Source organism: Amia ocellicauda, chromosome 10, assembly GCF_036373705.1.
Source record: "Amia ocellicauda isolate fAmiCal2 chromosome 10, fAmiCal2.hap1, whole genome shotgun sequence".
Classification (NCBI taxonomy): domain Eukaryota; kingdom Metazoa; phylum Chordata; class Actinopteri; order Amiiformes; family Amiidae; genus Amia; species Amia ocellicauda.
Genome location: NC_089859.1, coordinates 40634750 through 40649055, shown reverse-complemented (window position 1 = coordinate 40649055; position 14306 = coordinate 40634750). Strand labels below are relative to the sequence as shown.

Sequence of the window (14306 nt, the reverse complement as noted above, 5' to 3'; positions counted from 1 at the left end):
TGACTGCTATGACATCACAGAGCACGTACATTCCGTTGCTTGCCGTCTGTCAACCACTCAGTCACTGCCAGCCAGAGTGGCTGGCTGGCTGGATGTGGGGGCTGCTTGCTGCTGCTGTGTACCTTAGCAAGCTTATTTGCTTGACCGGCCTTCCTACTCCTCTGCCCACATGCCCACCTATGCCCGATCTGCTGTTCACCTGGATCACAGCTCCGCCCCAACAAGGCAGATCCTCCCAAAAATGGTACAAACTCACCCACGATCCCCTCCACGGAAAGCTTTAGCAAAAGGCAAAAGCGTTATACGTAATGAAGAGGAACCCGAGTCCAACACGCATCCGACCAGCCATACATATTTGTGTGTATTAAAGATCACATTTTCTTACATTTAGTTTTTCTGTACTTTATTACATCTTATTGTGATTTATAAATGTATTGTTTCTTTTCCATATGTATGTATGTATGTATGTATGTGTGTGTGTGTGTGCCTGTCTCTGTGTGAAAGTGAGTGTGTGTGTGTGTGTGTGTATGTCTGTCTGTGAAAGTGTGTGTGTGTGGGTGTGAGTGTCTGTCTGTCTGTCTGTCATGTAACTCGCACATCTGTGAGGGCACCATTTTTGCAGAAGAGATGTACACATTTTGGAGCAACATATGCTGCCATCCAGACATCATCTTTTCCAGTGACGTCCCTGCATTTTCAAAAAGATCACAATTTATTACATTTTGTTTATCTGTACTTTATTACATCTTATTGTGATTTATACTTGTAATGTTTCTTTTCCATATATATGTATGTACAGTGGGGGAAAAAAGTATTTGATCCCCTGCTGATTTTGTACGTTTGCCCACTGACAAAGAAATGATCAGTCTATAATTTTAATGGTAGGTGTATTTTAACAGTGAGAGACAGAATAACAGCCACAAAATCCAGAAAAATGCATTTCAAAAAAGTTATAAATTGATTTGCATGTTAATGAGGGAAATAAGTATTTGACCCATTTTCAATGCCCTGGCTTAGGGAAGGAGGTTCTCACCCATGATTTGACGGTACATGGCCCCGTCCATCGTCCCTTTGATGCGGTGCAGTTGTCCTGTCCCCTTAGCAGAAAAACAGCCCCAAAGCATAATGTTTCCACCTCCTTGTTTGATGGTGGGAATGGTGTTCTTGGGGTCATTCCTCCTCCTCCAAACACGGCGAGTTGAGTTGATGGCAAAGAGCTTGATTTTGGTCTCATCTGAGACCACTTTCACCCAGTTCTCCTCTGAATCATTCAGATGTTCATTGGCAAACTTCAGACGGGCCTGTACATGTGCTTTCTTGAGCAGGGGGACCTTGCGGGCGCTGCAGGATTTCAGTCCTTCATGGCGTAGTGTGTTACCAATTGTTTTCTTGGTGACTATGGTCCCAGCTACCTTGAGATCATTAACAAGATCCTCCCATGTAGTTCTGGGCTGATTCCTCACCGTTCTCATGATCATTGAAACTCCACGAGGTGAGATCTTGCATGGAGCCCCAGACTGAGGGAGACTGACAGTTATTTTGTGTTTCTTCCATTTGCGAATAATCGCACCAACTGTTGTCACCTTCTCACCAAGCTGCTTGGTGATGGTCTTGTAGCCCATTCCAGCCTTGTGTAGGTCTACAATCTTGTCCCTGACATCCTTGGACAGCTCTTTGGTCTTGGCCATGGTGGAGAGTTTGGAATCTGATTGATTGATTGCTTCTGTGGACAGGTGTCTTTTATACAGGTAACGAGCTGAGATTAGGAGCACTCCCTTTAAGAGAGTGCACCTAATCTCAGCTCGTTACCTGTATGAAAGACACCTGGGAGCCAGAAATCTTGCTGATTGATAGGGGATCAAATACTTATTTCCCTCATTAACATGCAAATCAATTTATAACTTTTTTGAAATGCGTTTTTCTGGATTTTTTGGCTGTTATTCTGTCTCTCACTGTTAAAATACACCTACCATTAAAATTATAGACTGATCATTTCTTTGTGAGTGGGCAAACGCACAAAATCAGCAGGGGATCAAATACTTTTTTCCCTCACTGTATGTATGTATGTATGTATGTATGTAAGTGTGTGTGTGTCTGTCTCTGTGTGAAAGTGTGTGTGTGTGTGTGTGTGTCTGTGAAAGTGTGTGTGTGTGTGTGTGTGTGTGTGTGCGTGTGTCTGTCTGTGAAAGTGTGTGTGTGTGTGTGGGTGTGACAGTGTGTATGAGTGTCTGTCTGTCATGTAACTCGCACATCTGTGAGGGCACCATTTTTGCAGAAAGAGATGTACACATTTTGGAGCAACATATGCTGCCATCCAGACATCATCTTTTCCAGGGACGTCCCTGCATTTTTCAGCAGGATAACGCCAAACCACATTCTGCCCAGATTACAAGCGCATGGTTGCGTAGGCAGAGAGTGCGGGTGCTAGCATGGCCTGCCTGCAGTCCTGACCTGTCTCCGAATTGAGAATGTGTGGCGCACTATGAAGTGCAAATTAAGACAACGAAGGCCCTGTGCAGTTGCGCAGCTGAGGAAATGCATAATGGATGAATGGGGGGAAATCCCACTTGCTAAACTTAACCAAGTGGTGTCTTCAGTGCCCAAGTGCTTAATAAGTGTTATTAAAAGAAAAGGTGATGTTACATAGTGGTAAACAGTCGACTGTCCCAACTTTCTTGGTTTCTTTTCACTGCTAATGAGATGCTGTAGAGTGAGTTTTCAGGAGCTCTAATCGTATTGATGAATTCATGCAGCATTTGTAATTGAATTTCAAAAAGAAATCCTTGCTGTCTGGCCTGTGTGTATGAGATGTACTCTGTCAATCTTTGGCTAACAACTGAAACATTGGTAGAACAGAAATGGCAACATAAAAAAGAAAAGTACATTTTAAAAGAGCACATTAAATAGGATGAATATACAGTTTTTTACAATCACTTTGTCACTAATTTCAGAACCTTGATGTCATTTTTCAAAACTAGACACAAAACTCAAAACGGTCATCACTTGTAACACTGCACAATACAATGTTTTGAACATTGAACAGCCTTTCATATCTTTAAAGAAACCTTGCACTTGCAGACTTGTTGGTTCAAATAACTCATTTATCATGAAATACCATAGTAACATAGTAACACAGAAGATACCGATAGTTTCACTGTGTAGTTGTTCGTACAATCATTAAATATTGTAGTACAAAATATGTGATACATGTTTCATTATGGTACTACACATAAATACATCACTGTAAAAGGACTAGTAGAGAGAATACTACAGACACAGTGGAATCATTGAACAAAATCTGAAATGTATTGATGCAATACAATCAAATCACACCATAGGTTTCTTTGAATCCATGCAACAATAATTAGCTACAAAAAAGAACAAAACTACAGTAAAATGTCAACTGCAGTGTTCCTCACCTGGCTTAGTGTAAAAAGCAAAACAAAGGATTGATTACTGTACTTCTAAATTTCCATCAGCCCTGTGTTCAGGTTCAGGTTCTCACAACCATTTTTCACAAGAGGCATCTTGAAACTGAACATACCTGAACATACTCAGTCATCAGCTGCTTCACTCTGTCTGCATTTCTTTCAAAAGGCACACTATACTCTGTGCTACACATTGGTATGCAGTATACAGTCATTTGACAATTGAGAGTAGCCTAATGTTTAGTGCATGCTGAAGACTTGCCGCTTCTCAGTACGGACATTTCTGATGATTGAGGCCACAGTTGATCCTGAGTTGATTCTGAGGTTTGATTGAATCATTGTAGCTGCCTCAGTCATGGTCATGCCATGATTTACAACATGCTCTACAACTATTTCTCGGATTTCACTGGACACTATTTGCTGTTGCTGCCGCTGTCTGGTCCGTGGCCTTGTCCTCTACCACGTTCCCCCAACACCTCTCAAATGAGGCCCATGGCTGCCTCTCTGGTGAGGCCTAAGCCCTCCTCTATGACGAGGCCCACGACCACCTCTCAGAAGGGGTGCATGTCCCCTTCCATTCCTTTGACCACCACGTCTTCCTCCTCCCACTGCTTGACCTCTATTGTGACCTGGATGACTTGCCGGCTCCATGTTATCACTGTGTTGCTGGGGTGGATAGCACTCATTTCACTCGATACTCGTACCACAATGTGAAATCAATCATCAATAACCAGTTGGCAGTATTGGAAAAGCAATTACAAGGGCCTGCATACATACAGTAATGTCAAATCTGATGTGGAAGAACAATCATCTTCAACCAGGTTGGAGCGTTAGTTGCAATGCCTTTAATACATGCAGCGTGGAGAGGAACAGTGACTCAAGTAGATCCCAAAGTCGCTCTGCCTTCATTTTAACAGTCAGAGCTTTTATATACAAAAATCAAAGAGCTGGTTATAATCAGAAAGTCATTACTATGTTATCTTAAAAGTTAGCTAAGCAGAATTTATATCATTATAGGACAGAGTTCATAGATCAACACATGGATTAGGGAGCAGGCACTTCAATCATACTGTTTGACATTGTCTCCAAGATTCTCATCGTAAATAACAAACAGAAATCAAACTACCTTCTGGCCTGACCTTCTAGCTTGACCTTATCTTTCTTAAGTATACAAGAGAGAAAAACAGGTATTAGAGAAAGAATTTCTAACTTTCCTTCCACACTGAAAACATGGTGTGGAAAAGTGCTACATGATGATGAATGATGATGAAATATTACATCCATAGATAATGTAGTCCAACTGGTTCATGCTCCTCGGTTATTGGTGTCAATGGATCTCATTATCCTGAAACTTTCATGATCGAAACATGGAATATTGTTTGTCAGTTTCCATAAAATTATGCATTAAGAGTAATGCAACAGTCACTTATCATTTTGAGCAGCTGTATCAATTGATAGTTAGATCTTTGTAATGAAATGAATAGACAGTGATCTCAGATGTAATGTGTGAATTGCATTTTGAAATGGTAATACTTTGATGTAAGTTGTGTCATTTTAGTTCAATGAACAAATGATCTGAGGTTGATGTGTATTGTATCCAAGCAATTGTAAAAAAGTGTTAGAGTTTTGAAAAATGTGCATTTTGATCATCGAGTGTGAGTTTAGTGTCTAGAGTTTTGAAAAATGACATCAAGGTTCTGAAATGAGTGCCAAAGTGATTGTAAAAAAGTGTAATATCAGGGGACAGTGGCTATTAGAGATCTGGCCTCTGTATTAATGTAACAGGTCACATTGTATGTGTACACTGATACTTGATAGTATAATATAGTACAAGTAAAAAACATACATAGGTATCATAGAAGTATTTTGCAGAAATGATTATGGATAGTTATCAAAATGGAGAGGAAATGCTAAATCCAGTCTCCCCAGGCTGAGCTTCTATTGCTGCACCTGCTAAGTGGCTGCTGGCCCCACTATATGGATAGAGCCACACCAAGTACAAGAGTCTCCCCATTGCTATTTATATCTCCCTATCCAGTCTTCTATAGGTGTCAGGGTGGGGTGCCTATTCCCCTGCATGCTTTGAAACCTATAGCACCTGGGACGCACACTTGGGATCCGGTTCCTCTGCCCCTCACATACACATGAGGAATCCCAGGTGCTCAATACGTCATACTGTCTCTTTCATCTCATGTGTAAACTATGGACAAATACATGACTAAACGTGTTTAGTTGCTTTTCCCAGAATGCTTTGCGCCACGATATGCAAATAACGGGGACTATGATTGGCTCCCTGACATTACCCACACTGCGACTGATGCTATCCATTTCACTACCCAACAAAGACCCATAATATGCGTGTGTCTGTCTGTCTGTCTGTCAAAGTATGTGTGTGTGTTTCTGTGTGTGTCTGTCTGTCTGTGTGTGAAAGTGTGTGTGTGTCTGTCTGTCTGTCTGTCATGTAACTTGCACATCTGTGAGGGCACCACTAATGCCGAAAGAGATGTACACATATTGTTTATTTTCCATATATATGTATGTATGTATGTATGCATGTCCAATTGCTTTGACAATACAAATGAATTGAATTGAGAGGGAGAGAGAGAGAGAGAGAGAGAGACAGACAGACAGACAGAGAGACACACATACACACACACACACACACAGAGAGCCAGCCAGCCAGCCAGCTCAGTGATGACATGACGAGCCTCTCTCAGCTTACTGCTATGACAGCACAGAGCACGTACATTCCGTTTAACTAATCGTTAAACAAAAAAGGTTATAAACACATTGACTACAATACCGGTTAGTAAGACGAAGGTGAGTCTCTCGTTAGTATTATTAGTCAGACATTAAATAACTACGCAGGTTAGTATTTATGTCAGGTAACTTCTCGTTATATATATATCAGTCTCATTTACGTTTAGGTGCCGAGAAAGATCCTATTTGTTACCACAATTTCCCTTAACTGATTATTATTCAATGATTAAGGATAGGCAGGGCCACCAATAATCTAATGTCTATTAACTTGTGTCAATTTCAGACTAAACAGTTAAACAGGAATGAGAAGATATTTCTCGGCGTTGACAGATTTTATTTCTAAAATTATCAACAAAACAGTTTAATGCAACACACATTTATATTTAAGAAAACTAAATGATATTACACATTCTAGAGTTATGAATCACAAATTAACATTTCTAATTGATTTCTCAAATGTCATGAATCACAAACTCCAAACTGTTAAACTTATCTGAACTTCGTCGCAGAGAGGCCTCTCTGGCTTCGGGCTCAGATAACAGCACACGGCACGAGGTCTGTGTGGTTTGGAACAAAGGCAGTCTGGTTCGGCTTTGTCCAAGAACTTCCACTCAGTCGATGCACCTGGAAGTTGGGGTTTCGGGAATGTAGAGTCTTTTCCAAACAGATTTTCCACTGGTTTGAAGGCTCCAAGACTGTGCACAAAATCTTCTTTGTAAGCAGGGTTCCACCGTAGTTACTTGAAGACGAAGTCTTTGAGGAAAGCAGGGCCCTGTTTGTTCCAAGGGTCAAGTTTCTTAAGACTCAAATAGCTATTTAAGTGACTGACACTTTCGTATTCAGTCGACTTAGTCAATTGTCCAGCTGTAAAACTCCACTGATCAGGTGGGTCTGTAAAGTTATTTATTTAATAAAGTCCTTTAAAAGAATTCTTCGTACGGCTCAATCTCCTTCTCCCAGTTTAACTCTTCTGTTGCCGGCAAAGACTTGGTTGGTTTCTGATTCCGGTTCTGGCAACAGAGCTACAGGTTGAGCTGTGGCAGCGAGTTTCTGGTTCAGGTGAGAGAAAGAGAGAGAGAAAGACTGTCCGCTGTTCCTTAAAGTCTGTCAGATCAGTAGGTGATTGGTCCCTGAGTTCTTGAGATTGGATTTCGGTTTCAGCCCCCAGTGTCCTATTGGAGGGGGGCTTGATTTATGACTGATGTCAATCCATGCCATCTTTTGGAAATGCCGGTTGGCCCGGGTTCGTAGCTCTATGTCGGGATTTCGGCTCTCATCCACTTCAAAGAGTTTTTATCACCTACAGGCCCCTTTCTCCAGACATCTCATAGCAGAATTCCAAACTATTTGGCCTCTTCTCGGTGCCATCCTCCCCAAAACTGTCACTTTGATGCAAACCAGTTCCAAGCTGATGAGCTAAGGAAATCTGATAACTTTGGGGGGGGAGAGGTCTTCTTTAGATCCGTGCTTCAGCTCAGAGCCCAAATGCTCTTATCCAAATACACCCAACATAACGCTACATATGTATGTATGTATGTATATATGTGTAGAAGGAAAATTAGAAATTATTTTCTTACACCTGTTTTTCTCTCTTGTATACTTAAGAAAGATACGGTCAAACTAGAAGGTCAGCCCAGAAGATAGTTTGATTTCTGTTTGTTATTTACGATGAGAACCTTGGAGACATTGTCAAACGGTTTGACCTATGTGCCTGTTCCCTAAAACCATGTGTTGACCTATGAACTCTGTTCTATAATGATATATGTTCTGCTTAGTTAGCCTTTAAGATAACATAGTAATGACTTTCTAGCATGTATGGATGTATGTATGTATGTATATATATATATATATACACTCACCTAAAGGATTATTAGGAACACCTGTTCAATTTCTCATTAATGCAATTATCTAACCAACCAATCACATGGCAGTTGCTTCAATGCATTTAGGGGTGTGGTCCTGGTCAAGACAATCTCCTGAACTCCAAACTGAATGTCTGAATGGGAAAGAAAGGTGATTTAAGCAATTTTGAGCGTGGCATGGTTGTTGGTGCCAGACGGGCCGGTCTGAGTATTTCACAATCTGCTCAGTAACTGGGATTTTCACGCACAACCATTTCTAGGGTTTACAAAGAATGGTGTGAAAAGGGAAAAACATCCAGTATGCAGCAGTCCTGTGGGCGAAAATGCCTTGTTGATGCTAGAGGACAGAGGAGAATGGGCCGACTGATTCAAGCTGATAGAAGAGCAACTTTGACTGAAATAACCACTCGTTACAACCGAGGTATGCAGCAAAGCATTTGTGAAGCCACAACACGTACAACCTTGAGGCGGACGGGCTACAACAGCAGAAGACCCCACCGGGTACCACTCATCTCCACTACAAATAGGAAAAAGAGGCTACAATTTGCACAAGCTCACCAAAATTGGACAGTTGAAGACTGGAAAAATGTTGCCTGGTCTGATGAGTCTCGATTTCTGTTGAGACATTCAGATGGTAGAGTCAGAATTTGGCGTAAACAGAATGAGAACATGGATCCATCATGCCTTGTTACCACTGTGCAGGCTGGTGGTGGTGGTGTAATGGTGTGGGGGATGTTTTCTTGGCACACTTTAGGCCCCTTAGTGCTAATTGTCATCGTTTAAATGCCACGGCCTACCTGAGCATTGTTTCTGACCATGTCCATCCCTTTATGACCACCATGTACCCATCCTCTGATGGCTACTTCCAGCAGGATAATGCACCATGTCACAAAGGTCGAATAATTTCAAATTGGTTTCTTGAACATGACAATGAGTTCACTGTACTAAACTGGCCCCCACAGTCACCAGATCTCAACCCAATAGAGCATCTTTGGGATGTGGTGGAACGGGAGCTTCGTGCCCTGGATGTGCATCCCACAAATCTCCATCAACTGCAAGATGCTATCCTATCAATATGGGCCAACATTTCTAAAGAATGCTTTCAGCACCTTGTTGAATCAATGCCACGTAGAATTAAGGCAGTTCTGAAGGCGAAAGGGGGTCAAACACAGTATTTGTATGGTGTTCCTAATAATCCTTTAGGTGAGTGTATATATGTATGTATGTATGTATGTATGTCCAATTGCTTTGACAATACAAATGAATTGAATTGAGAGGAAGAGAGAGAGAGAGAGAGAGAGAGAGAGAGCCAGACAGACAGACAGACAGCTCAGCGATGACATCACGAGCCTCTCTCAGCTGACTGCTATGACATCACAGAGCACGTACATTCCGTTGCTTGCCGTCTGTCAACCACTCAGTCACTGCTAGCCAGACTGGCTGGCTGGCTGGATGGGGGGGCTGCTTGCTGCTGCTGCGTACCTTAGCAAGCTTATTTGCTTGACCGGCCTTCCTACTCCTCTGCCCACATGCCCACCTATGCCCGATCTGCTGTTCACCTGGATCACAGCTCCGCCCCAACAAGGCAGATCTTCCCAAAAATGGTACAAACTGATCCACGTTCCCCTCCACGGAAAGCTTTAGCCCAAAATAAGGGACACATTCTGTAACAACATAATGGATGCCCACCCAACCTGTGACAAAACTTAGAAAAAAGAAAAACGGTCAGTCCTCCTGGGGGAGGGACACACAGCCACCCTGGCTGCCCAATATGTCAGCGCCTACCACAGCCTGAGGGACACAGTGACACACGAGCACCGGCTGTAAATATAATGTAAATACTCATTTGTAATGCATGTCATTGTATTTCAAAAAAGGAATCTGGAAATAGTAAACCAATTTTCTTTATTTGTATGTATTTAAGATCACATTTTATTACATTTTCTTTTTCTGTACTTGATAACATCTTATTGTGATTCAAAATTCTATTATTTATTTTCCGTATGTATGTATGTATGTATGTATGTATGTATGTATGTATGTATGTATGTGTGGAAGGAAAGTTAGAAATTCTTTTCTCACACCTGTTAATCTCTCTTGTATACTTAAGAAAGATAAGGTCAAGCTAGAAGGTCAGGCCAGAAGGTAGTTTGATTTCTGTTTGTTATTTACGATGAGAACCTTGGAGACTGTCACGGTCTCCCCTGCTTCTACCTTAGTTCACCACCAGAGGTCTCCCTCTCCCAAATACTAGTTTAGTGCTTCTCTTGTCCTTTGTCCAGTCAAACCAGTCTTTCCACATTCTTCCCTACCAGGTGCACCTGTTCTGTCCTCCTCTCCTATCATTGGTCAATCCTTCATTCACCTCGTTCAATCCCTCTCTCCTTCACAGTACACAGTACCCCTCTGTTTCCTAGATTCATCGCGAAGTCTTGCATTCTCTCCTGAATCAATTCTAAGCCTTGTTTCTTGATTGCCTTCCCGTGTATTTTTGACCTCTTGCTTCCTTCTCTCGTTTACCCCTTTCGGATCTCTCTACTAGCCTGTTCGCTTGATCGTTTGACCTGGACTGTCCCTGTTTATGCTCTCTCGTTTTGCCCTTATTGGATTATCTGCTTCAACTCTAAAGCCTGCACTTGGATCCTTTCCTTTTCCTAAAAAAACCTGTGATTCTTATATGTTCAAACCGAATATTGTAAGGGACATATATGCTGCAAAAAACACATATATAAATTGCATAATATTAATGTATTTTTAATCATATATGTCCTACATACAACTAAAGGCATATAGTTTTTGATGAAGTAAAAACATAGGAAAATAGTGCAAATTTAATATGAATGTCCAGCATATGAAGACATGTATAAAACACAGTGCAGTTTAGCAGTATAAGGCTGTACTTAACTCATGCTCTTGCCTTGTCCTAAGTGGAGCCCTATGCCTATAATCAAACATGGTCATATACTGTATAATCAACCTTAGATCAACTGCTCTTTCAAATCCTGTAGGAAAATGAACAGTCCGCATAAAGGTCAGTGATATTTTGACAGCAGATCCTCGAACCAGTTTCTGCACTGTACAATTTCCAAATTTGCCAACTGCATATAAGTGATATTGGTCATCACTGACACAGAGAAAGTGTGAAACCGTGAAAATACTGCCATCTTTCAATATCACAACCGAGTTGTTCCTTTTCTTTGTCTTTGTGTATGTTTGGCTTTGAATGACCTCTCCGTTGATAACTATTCTGTTGTAGTACCTGCCAATAGAGGTCCCAGGTACATCTAGCAATGCATGCAATGCATTCATATTATTTTCAGACACTGGCCTAATCTTTGGCACTCCAAGTGCAAGTCATATCTAGTATAATTCTTTACATGACGTTTACCAGAGGTCATTTCTGTGTAGAATGATTTAATTTCAGGTGAAACATCATTGGATGAGCAGGCCTTAGCTATGCGTGGCAATGCCCGAGACCATGCTACTCTTTTGCAAAGCTGCTGAGGCACTGCATTACTGCTTTTGACTTGCTTGAGCAAGTAGCCATTATAGCTCTCAAACATGAAAGCAGACTGGGCCCAGAGAGGACCCAAATTCTCAACACTCTTAGTCAAATGCAGAAGTGAATGCATATTGTAGGTCACCTGATCTTCGCCATACAAAGACTGAACTGATTTAACATAAAGCTCAAGAGCCTCATGAGCATGGTCAATATCCTCTTGGCTAATGTCTGAACCTAGCAAAATGCTCACACCCTCCACAAGTAGAGCCCAGTGGCAAAGATACCTGTTTGGAAGTATCCCCTCCAGGACTGGCAAACTGTAATATAAAAGCCAGTTCTGTCATTCGTGAGCTTTCCAAAACCTTAGCTCAACAATAGACCGTGGGATTCTGGAAAAAATGCTTAGAGGCTTGATTGCTAAAAGATTTACATCCACTGTTACAGTGTTCAAACCAACATACCATGGTTTACTATAGCTTTTGGAATCAAACCATAAAGTGGCTATTTGCCGGCAAACCCCCAGCAACACACAATGCATGTAATCAGGGACCATGCCATTGATCAGGTCAAAATCTGGCAAGTCCACAATTGGAGATGGCCCTTTTATGCCCAAAATGCTCTGTTCATTATTTTTGGCAATCTCACCTATTTGCACAGTTGTGTCATGATCTCTAAGGAACACCTGGATGAAGACAGTGCCCACACCCATACTCTCCATTAAACTGCTTGAAATTTTGCAGTAAAGGTCGTGCAACAGCATCACTTATGGCACATAATGCATAGACCTTTGTCGTTTTGATTGAGTGATCTACTGGATCCTGCCACTGAAGACCTGTTTGTCCAAGACTTTTGCATTCCTCCACAAAAGGTTTGAGGAAGCTAGTCATTTGTGGTTTTGATGACCCAAACCACAAGGCACATAGTATGACATTTGTATCTCTTTCCTCTGGGGGTAATTCATTAACAGAGCATAGTAAGGGCCATATGCTGTATTTAGATGACTGGAACACTGGCACTCCATCACAATTGAAAGACAGGGAAAAGAATGAATCACTAACTGATTTCAGATATTTGTACAACTTCCCATCTGAAAAATCTGTTATTCCATCTGTTTTGGTCATTGTAAATATTTGGAATAGGCTCATTCTCCAAAAGAGCTTGAAGTTGATTCCTCAAAGGTATACAAATAAAAAATTGACCCAGCTCTAAACTTTGTCTCACAGATGGTATTCTGATTTGTCTACATAATCTTTAAACTCCTTCTCTAGCATGTACTTGCTACTTGGGATGCTTGCAGCATCCCCACTACATAACCTTAACAGCTTCAGTAGGTCCTCCATTAAAGCCTCTGTTACATTGTGCTTCATGGAAAATGCGAGGATGTTCAGCCAACTGGCATCTGTGACATGGTCATTTGAGGGACCTGAAGACACCAGGTTTGATTGGTTGGTATTCTGTAACAAATGGGAAAGAATCCAAATTTGAGTGATCATAAGCAAAGTGTGTACCAAAAGAAACCTGTTTTACTCTAAATGTTGATATTCTTGTTCAACAATATGGCAAGCTGTTTTGACTGTTATTAATTCCCAGGATGTTCATCAAGATTAAAGCTAGTGTTCACAACCCACCCCACCATCTACCTGTATGCTCCTTTCACTTTTACAGACACAATAATACATTACATTTTAGCATTGCTGTTGTGCTTAGATTTATATTGGTGTCTTGAGATGGAAGCCATCTCCATAGGCTACAGATGAATATATTATTATGACATAAAATTATTAGCCATGCATAATATTTTACTGACAGTACTAATGCCAGGCTGCTAATTTATAGAATGTCTGTAAACCTAAAATGGGCGACATATCCTGCTGAGGGACACTAACATTGAGACGCTATGGCGAGCAGTGAAAGCATTGCTCTCATTTCTTGGTTTCATGTCGAAAGGGTGTTTGTTGTGAATATTTAGATATGGTGACTTCGTTCATTGTTCAGTTCACGGGCAGCATTTAAAAACAACATGACCAGCTGTAGTGGGAAATCTACTCGCCTTCAGATATGTTTGTCAATGCATTTTACAACATTTTAAACACATTTTTAAAACCTTAAAACTTAACATAACTTAAACTAAACATTATTTGTACAATTATGTTCAACAATAAGTATAATGCCTATTTATGAATATATTATAGTTTATCATATTTAATACACACATTTCTAGGGCCTATAAATTATCAATATGACCAAAACTTTGCTGGAAAAACAAGTTTTGCCTTGTTTTCCACCTGGTCCGAGTACGACGAGGAATCATTCTTTCTTCTTGGCAACTGTTAAAGCAACACAATTTTCGTTTCGCCATTTTGCATAATAGAAAACACATCGCTACATGTAGGCAAGTGAATTAGGGCCATAAGACCATACAATATGCCGATTGGTTGATGTTTGAACTGCTGCGCGGGATCCAATAGAAATCCAGATCACTGACTCATTGAAGCAGCCAGACAGCGGTAAAACGGGCCGTTGCTTTAAGTTTCAACAGAGGTTTCAGATCGATTAAACATGGATTTCTAACGTCACCCCGAAGGAAAGAATAATTGTATCTTGTTGTAATTATTACTCAGGGATTTGTGTTGATTCAGGTTGGTTCATTTAGTAATTTATAAGCAAAGTAGTTGGTTTGTTCAATAAGACAACAGTTGCAAGAGTTAAGGTTACCTTGCTAGGAGCTAACTGAGCCAGCAACAACTTTGATAT

General features: G+C 41.0%; 1 non-coding gene across 1 annotated transcript; it reads right to left on the bottom strand.

The window, feature by feature from the left end:
* Positions 1-213: 213 nt before the first annotated feature.
* Positions 214-328, bottom strand: LOC136762282 (U5 spliceosomal RNA). Its single transcript, XR_010820488.1, has one exon. It is a non-coding gene; the product is annotated as a U5 spliceosomal RNA (small nuclear RNA).
* Between the last annotated feature and the right edge of the window lie 13978 nt (positions 329-14306).